Source organism: Symsagittifera roscoffensis, chromosome 1 (assembly GCF_963678635.1).
Source record: "Symsagittifera roscoffensis chromosome 1, txSymRosc1.1, whole genome shotgun sequence".
Taxonomy (NCBI): domain Eukaryota; kingdom Metazoa; phylum Xenacoelomorpha; order Acoela; family Convolutidae; genus Symsagittifera; species Symsagittifera roscoffensis.
In genome coordinates this window covers 71,810,069-71,820,702 of record NC_087062.1, presented here as the reverse complement: position 1 = coordinate 71,820,702, position 10,634 = coordinate 71,810,069, and positions in this window count along the sequence as shown.

Sequence of the window (10,634 nt, the reverse complement as noted above, 5' to 3'; positions counted from 1 at the left end):
CCCCGTTCCGTACTACCCTTCCGCCCCGGTAGCTCGGCGCGGATTGCACGTTAACGGTTCTGCCGGTCATGATGTTAAAAAAAAACAACACCCAGGAGCACCATAAAAACTTCCATGTATTTTTCGCCCGGAACTTCATATCGACGGAAAATAAAGCTAGGTTCTAAAACGACTGGCTAGCGTCTAAACACAGCTCTACATGCTAACCGGTTTGTCGGATTCTACTTTGTTTGACGAGCGACGCCCCGGAAAATTCGAGCAACTCGACAAGCGGTCATCCGCTTCGAACTTCACCGAAAACAGTTTATTGATAGTTATAAATTCAACTATTCTCTTTAAAATTTAAATCTTTATCAGCATGATTTGGGCAGTTTTTCACGATATATCTCTTCAAGTTTTGTGTCTCCTCATATTCGCTCTTCATCGGCAAAGCGTAACCAAGTTTCTTTTCACGCTGGATCGAAACCGTGGTGTCCAGTGTGTTCAATAACACACTGGCACACAACCCGTTTTGTGTTTTTGAAAAGCTTCGGCCTAAAATCACCGATCTTTGTTTTTTTGGGTTGAGTACCAGACACACCTCTGTACTATCACTTAACGAATTTAAATTTCTCATCCTAAAAATTGTTTTTAGTTTTAATTTGTCCCGACAGTAGTTTTACCTTTCTATTTAAAAAAATTAGCACCTTGTTTTCATCTGTTGTTATTCTTTTAATTGGTCTCTTAACATACTTCCGGTCCGGGTTTCTAATCCTTATTAGGCCGTTGTTCAAGTCAATTATCACATCGGAATTCCTGACGAAATTCCTTCCCAAGATGAATTGGTCTGAAATGTCTGAAGTTTCAACCACCAGGAAGCTCATCCAAAGATTGCGTCCTCCCATGTGAAGGACCGTTATTGGTGTTTTTCCGGCCACGTAGAATGCTCCGCGGTTGGCGGTCGCCAATCTGAGGTTCGTGGGAACTAGATCTTCCCTGGTGAAGCCATTCTTTCCCAGGTCTTTTTTTGGCATCAAGCTTACCACTGCTCCAGTGCTTTCGTTACTTCAACCTCCGATGCCTCGAAAGCGTTTAGCCTTTTCTGAGTTTTCTCTTTCTCTAGTTCGAGCTTCACTTTTTGCTCGATCTCCTTCGTCACCAATTCCTGCTGGACTCTGTATAAGGCATCTCTTGCTGCTGCCTTATAGTCGATTTTCGATTTTAAAATCTTCTGCCACAGTCACCGGCTCCGGTTCACATATCTCTTCCGTTGCTGCCTCTATCTTCTTTGTTGCCAGCTCTTGCGATTTCTCCTTTCTGCGTGCCTCCGCTTCACTCAACAGGCACGCCTTGGTGGCTTTCACACCCGATAAAGCTGCCTCATGCCTTGGATGCATGATGTCTGCCACCGCATCACAAAAATGGGGACAATCCGATTTAAAATGACTTTCCAAATTTCAAAAGAAACACCTTGGGCCGATTTTTGCAATTACTCCCCTCATGAAATCTTCATGATCGACCTCTGACGCATCTTCATCCTCGAGGCTGAAGCCTATTGCTTTCATGCACTGTTTGTAGGTTGGGATGCTGACAGGTGATGGTCCGTCGAATTACAATTTGCACAAGAGCGTCTCTTGTCCATATCGTCCCTTGGTTTGTACCAGTTGTTGCCTTGGTTTGCTGGTCCATTGATAAAATTGCCATAACTGTTTCTGTAATAGCCAGATCTCATTGGAGGCTACAGTAAAATATATTCCTTTGACTGGAGTCCCGACTCTTCTGGTGTTGGCGCATTGGTTGAAAGTGGTGTGTAATGTGTCGCTAACATCGTTCGAAGCTCATCATTCTTCACACCATCGATGAATTTTGAGGCTACTGCTAGGTTCATCCTTCTGTTCGATTCATCTTGTTGCCTACACCTTCTAAGCATCTCCAAATTATCTAGAAGCTTGTCTATCGTCTCGTCTTCACATTGCCTCCGTTTCTCGAAGCGCATCATCGCTTGGGGTCCTTGTACCCCTGAGCCAAAACAGTTTAACAAGATTTCAAAGATTTTCTCAGCAGTGTACCGCTGGTACTGCTTTTTGGCCATCACGCATCTTAGGGCTGTCCCTTCCAGGTTACTGATGAGCGCGTTGCATTCTTGTCTTTCTGTCAAGTCCTCCTCTTCAAAATGCAGTTTCATTACCTCTATCCAGGTATCGATACAGCCATCAGATTCATCTTTGTAGCATCTTGGTTTCTTAAAAACCCTTCTGGACTTTTCACTTTGTTCATTGGTTCGAACTGTTTCAAGTTGAACTTCCTCTGATGTTTGGGCCCCGTGGCCTATTGTCCCCTGTGGCATAGCTGGATGAACTGCCCCTTCCTCTCGTGGATCCATATGTCCTTCTTCTGTTGCGTTGTTCATTGAAGTTCACTCTCGGCTCCCTGCTGTGTTCTCCTGATATTGTTTCCCCAGTCTTCGATCCTTTCTTGTTTCCTAGTAGCCTATCCAACATATCCATAATAGCCTGAGTTCGCCTCTCCATCATCGCGTCTATCTTCGTGTCAAGAGTCCCATGAATCTGCTTTTGCTGAATTCTCATATTCTTCATGTCTTCTCTCAACCGTAATTATCTTTACTCAGCTTCCCTCGTCATTCGCGACAAGTGTTTGGCCAAGTATTCATCCTTTCTTTCCTTCAAGCGTTTTTCGCTTTTGCTAATTTCTTGTCTGTTGCAGTTGGTTTTTTCCCACAGGCTTTCTCTGTCGAAGTTGATTGTCCTTCCTAATTCACTCATTCTTAAGGACATCTGTTCATTCTGTTCTCCAATGCTGTCCACTATGTTGGTCAAGGTTTCTTCGATTGATGCTCCGTTGTCCACACAAGTCACATGGCGTCACACATGGCGTCACAAGTGGTGGTGTCAACCTATCGGTTCCAGGCAGCTTGGTGCTGATCGGGACTCGAGTCTTACTTCTGTACCTCGACACCTCCTCATAATCAGCTTCTGGATCCACTGGTGGGTTACATGGCCCTGTGTTTTTGTTCTTTCCAGGTCGCACTTCCAAATTCGTCATGGTCACCAAATCTCCTGACTGGTTCGATCAATTTGTGGTCTTGCTTATTGTCCTGACTACACCAAATCGATTTGTGGAGCCAGTCTCTCTATTGGTGTACGCATCATTCTCCTGAGTCGAACTATTGAGGCTTACTTGAGATCCGAAGTCATCTTGCTCGTCATCATCCTCCTCCTCTTCCTGGGTTTCTGCTTCTTCTCCTGTGCCCTATGGTATGGATAGAAGTTTACCAAAGTGTTCTTCACTCTTTCTTCACTCATAGTGTTGTCATTGGGTGATCTTGTAGTCGTCACGTTTTCAGTAGAGATGTCGGACAGTTCCGACATCTCTTCTCGGTCTAGAGTCCCGGCGGAAGTGGCAAAATCTTGGCCTTGTTCTACCGGAGTATATTCACGCGCCAATCTTCTGTTTCATCTCCCTTCCGGTGCATGTCCCTCCCAATTCTCATCTATGGCAGGGACCGGATGGACCTCTACTTCTAACATTACCTTTCGTCTTTCTGAGGACTTGGACTACTGGTTTCAACCATTCCGAAACTTTCTTCTCTCTGTCGGTCCGAGTTTGTGCAATCCTTTCCACTAAAGGGTCGTTCATTACTTTTCTTTGTTTCTCTGGTATGAATTTCTTAGAGCTATCACTTAGTTTAGGTATTCTTGACTTGTCTAGACTCATTTTTGATTTATCACTTCATACTGCCTATACTCTCAATTCGATTGCTAATGTTCTTGTTATTTGACTACTGATTCACTACCCAATCAATAACAGATATTTTTGTTTTAAAACCAAAAACGAAGAAAACATAAACATTTTTTCAATGAAAAACGTATGTGTTTTGTACTTTCGTTAGTCGCAATACAATAGTCGAATTTAATTCTAAAGAATGAGCTTTCCCTGTTCGGTGCCGCACCAAACAGACAAAACTTCAAGGCAGTAATTTTCTCAAGTGGGCGTCTATTGCATCCACCGAGTCCTGTGTTAACTATCCGCCTTCGGATTACCCCAGCTAGACCTACTAAAATCGTCAAGGCAATCACTTTTCCAAAAATGATTTGGAATTCAAACCACACAAATTTGTTTCAAACTCTTATTTCAATAAGACTTAGTGTCGCAAATATCCGGGTTTAGACCTGTTTTTTACTCTGGTCTTTTTAAAAGGTAAGTTACCGGTGCAGTTACTGGTTTCTAGCCTGACTCCTAATAACCTAATATTCTTTACTATTTACTTTTCTTTTGTCTACTTAAGTGTTGATAAAAATCGCACCCATCCGAATTGGCAAAACTAGGACCCTTCCGGATTGGCAAAAATAGGAATTCGGACCCTTCCGGACTGGCAAATTTAGCACCCTTCCCGATTGGCAAAATTGGGACCCTTCCGGATTGGCAAAATTAGGACCCTTCCGGATCGAAAAAAATAGGACCCTTCCGGATTGGTGAAAATGGGACACATCCGGATTGGTGAAAATAGGACCTTTCCGGATTGGTGAATATTGGACCCTTTCGGATTGGGAAAATTGGTTCCCTTCCGGATTGGCAAAATTAGGACCCTTCCGGATCGGAAAAAATAGGACCCTTCCGAATTGGCAAAATTGTGACCCTTTCGGATTGGCAAAAATAGGACCCCTCCGGATTGGGACCCCCCGGGTTTGTAAAAATAGCTTTTCCGGGACTTGTAATAATTTCACCCAAGACCCTTCAGGATACGTTCTCCGATAATATTATGCTGTAGAAGGGTCTTCTAACTAACCTAGTTTCGACTCGTTTATAGTTTTCTTGGTTTCTTAGCCCTACCTTTTTGTTTATAACAGCGTAAAGTTGCCTTAATCAACCATTAATACACTTTGGTAGGGGTATAAGGTCTTCCCAAAATTTTTTTTCCAAAACGTGAAAGGTCTACCTTCACAAATTGGTAAATTTGCTAAAAACAATCTTAAAAAGTTCTTACGCTTGCTTCGGATAATTGAAGGCCCTATGAGTAAGCTCACCTAATATAGATCAAGATACCAAGATCAACTGGATCTGTTCAGTAGTTCCAAAGTTATTAACTAAAACGTCTTTTTTCCAAGGTTCAAAAATTTTCTCACTTATAGGTTCCGCCTAAACTTTTTCGCAATTCTTATCTTTTCGACTTTAAAATTATTGATCCGAGCTCAAAAGATCTTTACTCTTCTAGTTCATTGCAAAAAAAAACGATCTTAAACGTTCCAGCAGAAAAATTTTGCCAAAAACAAAGCTATCTGGTCCCTTCCGAATTGATGAATCCACTAAATCAAACACGTTAAGTTCGATGTCACTGCAACCCGGAAAGTTAATCGCAAACGGGTTTAAAATCTGTCGATTCACTACTGAACGTTGTTCGATCAACAATTTTTACCGTTCTAACTCAAAAATTTCAAACAATTTCTTATTTTGTAACGTTTCGATTTTCCAAAAATCAAGAAAATTCGGTCTTCGGTACCCAATTAGTTTCAACCACTTCCAAACTAACCTTAACCTTAACCGGTTCCACCTAATATACTAGTACAATTACGATGTAACTCACTGATTTTGCGTTTTTTTTTCCGTTTCAAAAAAAATCGATTTCTCAAAAACCGCGATTTGTGGGGTGATCAAAATATCACTAATTTGACCCTAAAAACCAGTGTGCTTACTGTGTTTTTCAGTGAAAAACGGTATAGGAGTATTAATATAGGCTGTGTAAAAAGTAAAACTAGTAAGTGTATACCTCTCCGGGCTTCTTTAATATACAAATTAAGGTGCTTAACACGCAACTCGGTGGGGGTCACTTCAGTGAAGTCACAGTCGAACCATCACAGACTTATATCTTAATTTTTGTACCAAAAGGGATACAAAACTTGTTAACGATACCCAACAGTCGATTTTTGTTGTCCTTGAGCCCCTTCTTGTTGCTCCGTTCACTGCTCGCCGGATCAGTTTTCTGCTCTAATCCCGAGACCCTTCCGTGTTGAGCGCAAATTAGCATTAACGTGTTTAAATACTCAAATTAACCTACAGTACATGCACCAGAAACGGGCAACAAATTTCATCGTAATAATCTTGACTGATAAAAATGCCTGTAACAACAATATATCTAACACGAACGAACGGGAGGGTCGGATCACATCTCGTCTGGGGGGATGATTTCTACATTTTTTAAAGTATTTTAATATTTTTAAACATGTTTTTTGTTTTTTCTTAGGTACTATACTACTTTTGTTTGGTTTACTGTATATCTTCAAGTTCAAGTGTTTTTTGTCACAAACTAGGTTAAAAAAGCTATTTTCGGGAGTCCGGAAACCTTCCGCGTTCCGTACTCCCCTTCCGCCCCGGTCGCTAGGGTTTTTTTTGAGCATCCGCTGGGCGCGGAGTGCACGTTAACGGTTCTGCCGGTCATGATGTTAAAACAAAATAACACCCAGGAGCGCCATAAAAACATCTATGTAACAGTCACCCGGAAGTACATATCGACGGAAAATAAAGCTAGGTTCTAAAACAACTGGCTAGAGTCTAAACACAGCTCTACATGCTTTTCACCGTCTCTACCAAAGCCAGTTCTCTTGGTGGTCTTTCTATCATCGGGTCCACAAAAACGTTACTGTTTCCGGCTTCAATCAGAAGGCTCTAATTAACTGAATTACATGCAAAAATAGTGAGCTCATGGCTGGGTCTCAGTATCCCCAGACCACGAGGTCACTCCCAAAAACAAAGCTACCACTAATTCATTATATTACTAATGTTTTTGTTCAGCAGATAAAAATCATCATCTCCATCGAAGATGGATCAACCTTTTCCATTAACTCCTAGCTTCTCATAACCTGAAAATGAATTTGGATGTTAATTGAATTCAACTCAAGACATCTCCAGGAGGTTAAGAGTTTATAAAAAACAGTTTGAGTTCTCCTCCCGAGACCCCTACTGATTCTGAAATCCGGCGAAGTAACGCTCTTAATTCTTTCAGGAAGTCTGGACACGCCATCCCAACACCCTTCCTTGTTCTCGGGATTCGCGTTGTAACTATTGTAGCGGCACAATCGTTACAACTCGGAATGGTATTTGTCAAGTTTTTTTTGTTCAATTTCGATCAGTATCACACAATTTCCGTTTTCTGCCTCTCTCCCCGAATTCCCTTGTTCTGTTGTGAATACCGTTCTTCTTTTTTTGCCGTTTTCAGTGTGCGAAAAATAAAAGGTTACGTGTCTTTCACGTCTGAATCGAAATTTTTAAAACTTACATGTTAGCTTTAACTAACCCCTCCTCGTTCGTTAAAATGAACGATTTAGACCACTAATTCGTTGAGACGGTCAATCATCTCGGTCAGATGCATCAATAAAAAATCCAAAACCGACTTTGCATTTTCGTACATTCTGGTCGAATGTTACAATAATTATCAGAATTTGGCAAAGAGATGCTCCTAATAAAGCATACGTAACTGACATTTCTCAAGAGAAAAAAAACGAGTTATGAGTTGAAACTTAATGATTTTGGGTTACTATATATCTTTTTTATACCTCATTGGAAACAAAAACGAATCGTGATTTTTCTCTATAATCTGAAAAAAAGCTTTTGAAAGCTTGACACAAAGCAGCAGTCATCTGGAAGAATGGTTTTCGCAGAGAATCGTGGATTTTTATATGTATTTTATATGAAGTAACGCGGAAGCAGTTTATATGTATGGTTATTACAAAGATAATACTTTTTACTTCTTTTTTCTTTTAACCTCAAATTAACTTCTATCATATCTCCTCATCTGATCAGTTAGCTCTTCTAATCGAAATGTCTCCCAGAAATTCAAAACGATTTTGGATATTTACTTAGTTCTAAAGTTTTTTGAACCCTGCTTCCAAAACTTCACGAAAAATGAGAAGAGACAACTCGAAAAGCGACAGCATGTTCATTCTGATGAAAAATAAGGAGATGGAATCTGGGAAATTAGAAATACTGTATCCACAAAGCTGATTTGTTTCAAACTCTTATTTCAATTAGACTTAGTGTCGCAAATATCCGGGCTTAGACCTGTTTTTTACTCTGGTATTTTTAAAAGGTAAGTTACCGGTGCAGTTACTGGTTTCTAGCCTGACTCCTAATAACCTAATATTCTTTACTATTTACTTTTCTTTTGTCTACTTAAGTGTTGATAAAAATCGCACCCATCCGAATTGGCAAAACTAGGACCCTTCCGGATTGGCAAAAATAGGAATTCGGACCCTTCCGGACTGGCAAATTTAGCACCCTTCCCGATTGGCAAAATTGGGACCCTTCCGGATTGGCAAAATTAGGACCCTTCCGGATCGAAAAAAATAGGACCCTTCCGGATTGGTGAAAATGGGACACATCCGGATTGGTGAAAATAGGACCTTTCCGGATTGGTGAATATTGGACCCTTTCGGATTGGGAAAATTGGTTCCCTTCCGGATTGGCAAAATTAGGACCCTTCCGGATCGGAAAAAATAGGACCCTTCCGAATTGGCAAAATTGTGACCCTTTCGGATTGGCAAAAATAGGACCCCTCCGGATTGGGACCCCCCGGGTTTGTAAAAATAGCTTTTCCGGGTTTTGTAAAAATTTCACCAAAGACCCTTCAGGATACGTTCTCCGATACTATTATGCTGTAGAAGCTAACTAGTAAGGGTGAATTTTCCGTCCCTAGACCCTTCCGGATCGTAGTTAAACCTTGTATTTCACTATTCTACTCAATTGTGAAGGGTCTTCTAACTAACCTAGTTTCGACTCGCTTATAGTTTTCTTGGTTCCTTAGCCCTACCTTTTTGTTTATAACAGCGTAAAGTTGCCTTAATCAACCATTAATACACTTTGTTAGGGGTATAAGTTCTTCCCAAAAAGTTTTTACCAAAACATGAAAGGTCTACCTTCACAAATTGGTAAATTTGCTAAAAACAATCTTAAAAAGTTGTTACGCTTACTTCGGATAATTGAAGGCCCTATGAGTAAGCTCACCTAATATCTGATCTAAAGGTATCAAGATCAACTGGATCTGTTCAGTAGTTCCAAAGTTATTAACTAAAATGTCTTTTTTCTAAGGTTCAAAAATTTTCTCACTTATAGGTTCCGCCTAAACTTTTTCGCAATTCTTATCTTTTCGACTTTAAAATTATTGATTATAGCTCAGAAGATCTTTACTCTTCTAGTTCATTGCAAAAAAAAAACGATCTTAAACGTTCCAGCAGAAAAATTTTGCCAAAAACAATGCTATCTGGTCCCTTCCGAATTGATGAATCCACTAAAACAAACACGTTAAGTTCGATGTCACTGCAACCCGGAAAGTTAATGGCAAACGGGTTTAAAACCTGTCGATTCACTACTGAACTTTGTCCGATCAACAATTTTTACCGTTCTAACAATTTTTACCGTTACTTCTTTTTTCTTTTAACCTCAAATTAACTTCTATCATATCTCCTCATGTGATCAGTTAGCTCTTCTAATCGAAATGTCTCCCAGAAGTTCAAAAAGATTTTGGATATTTGCATAGTTCTAAAGTTTTTTGAACCCTGCTTCCAAAACTTCACGAAAAATGAGAAGAGACAACTCGAAAAGCGACAGCATGTTCATTCTGATGAAAAATAAGGAGATGGAATCTGGGAAATTAGAAATACTGTTATCCACAAAGCTGAAAACCTTGGATTTGTACTTGGAAATTTTGGTCGGTAGATTATACATTCGGTTAAATATCCACGCTGCATGTGGTATATCTTCATGAGCTCCTTCATCAAGTCCTTTTCCTTTATCTGACTCGAAAGACTTTGAATAGCCGTGTTCATGGACTTAGCTTCAGCGAGTTATCATGTGGTTATATGTTTCTCCGTTGAGACTGCTTCACAGGGTACTGCCTCTGCTAGCGATGTGAAGCGGTCTGTTATCATTATTATCTGATTATATCCAGAATCTATCACAGATAACTTTTTTGATCCAACTGTACTCTCCCGTTAAACTCTGAGCTAATGTTTTAATAAAAATTCATTTTTTTGCTACTCTAGTTGCAGGCAGGATATTTTTGCTTTCACCCATCTCTGACAGACTTTTTTCATCACTCGCCAGTGAAAAAAACGGATGTTTCTAAGTTGTACTTTGTCAATTCCTTAAAAGACTATCTGGTGATGAGAACTGAATAGTAATTCACTCTGTTATAGATATGGCAACACTATATTTTTAGATTTTTGATGAATTTCCTCCTCTTCCTTACACTTGCCGGAGATTACCCCATCCGCCGAAAGCTAAAACAACTGATCTTGTCAACTTTCTGTGCTTATAAAGGCTCTGAAAGTCAGTACCTCGCCTTCACCTGTTCTTCGAAACGCTTCAGTTGTCCATTAAGATTTCAGGACAGAGTGTATCCTCTTTGAAGTTCAAGTTCAAGTTCAAGCTCTTTCTTTGCTGATCAGATTGGAGTTTTGTTTTAATGTTTCTATTACATTATACTCGTTTGAAAAGCTTTGGAGACATACCTTTCATTTTAATTCTGCACCATCGCTGCTCGAGCCGCTTTACATGTATTAAGTTTCCGATGACGGATTAATCTCTATTTCTCCATACTCAGCTCTGATCAAGTATTTCTCTTAATGTATGATGCGATTTTCTCC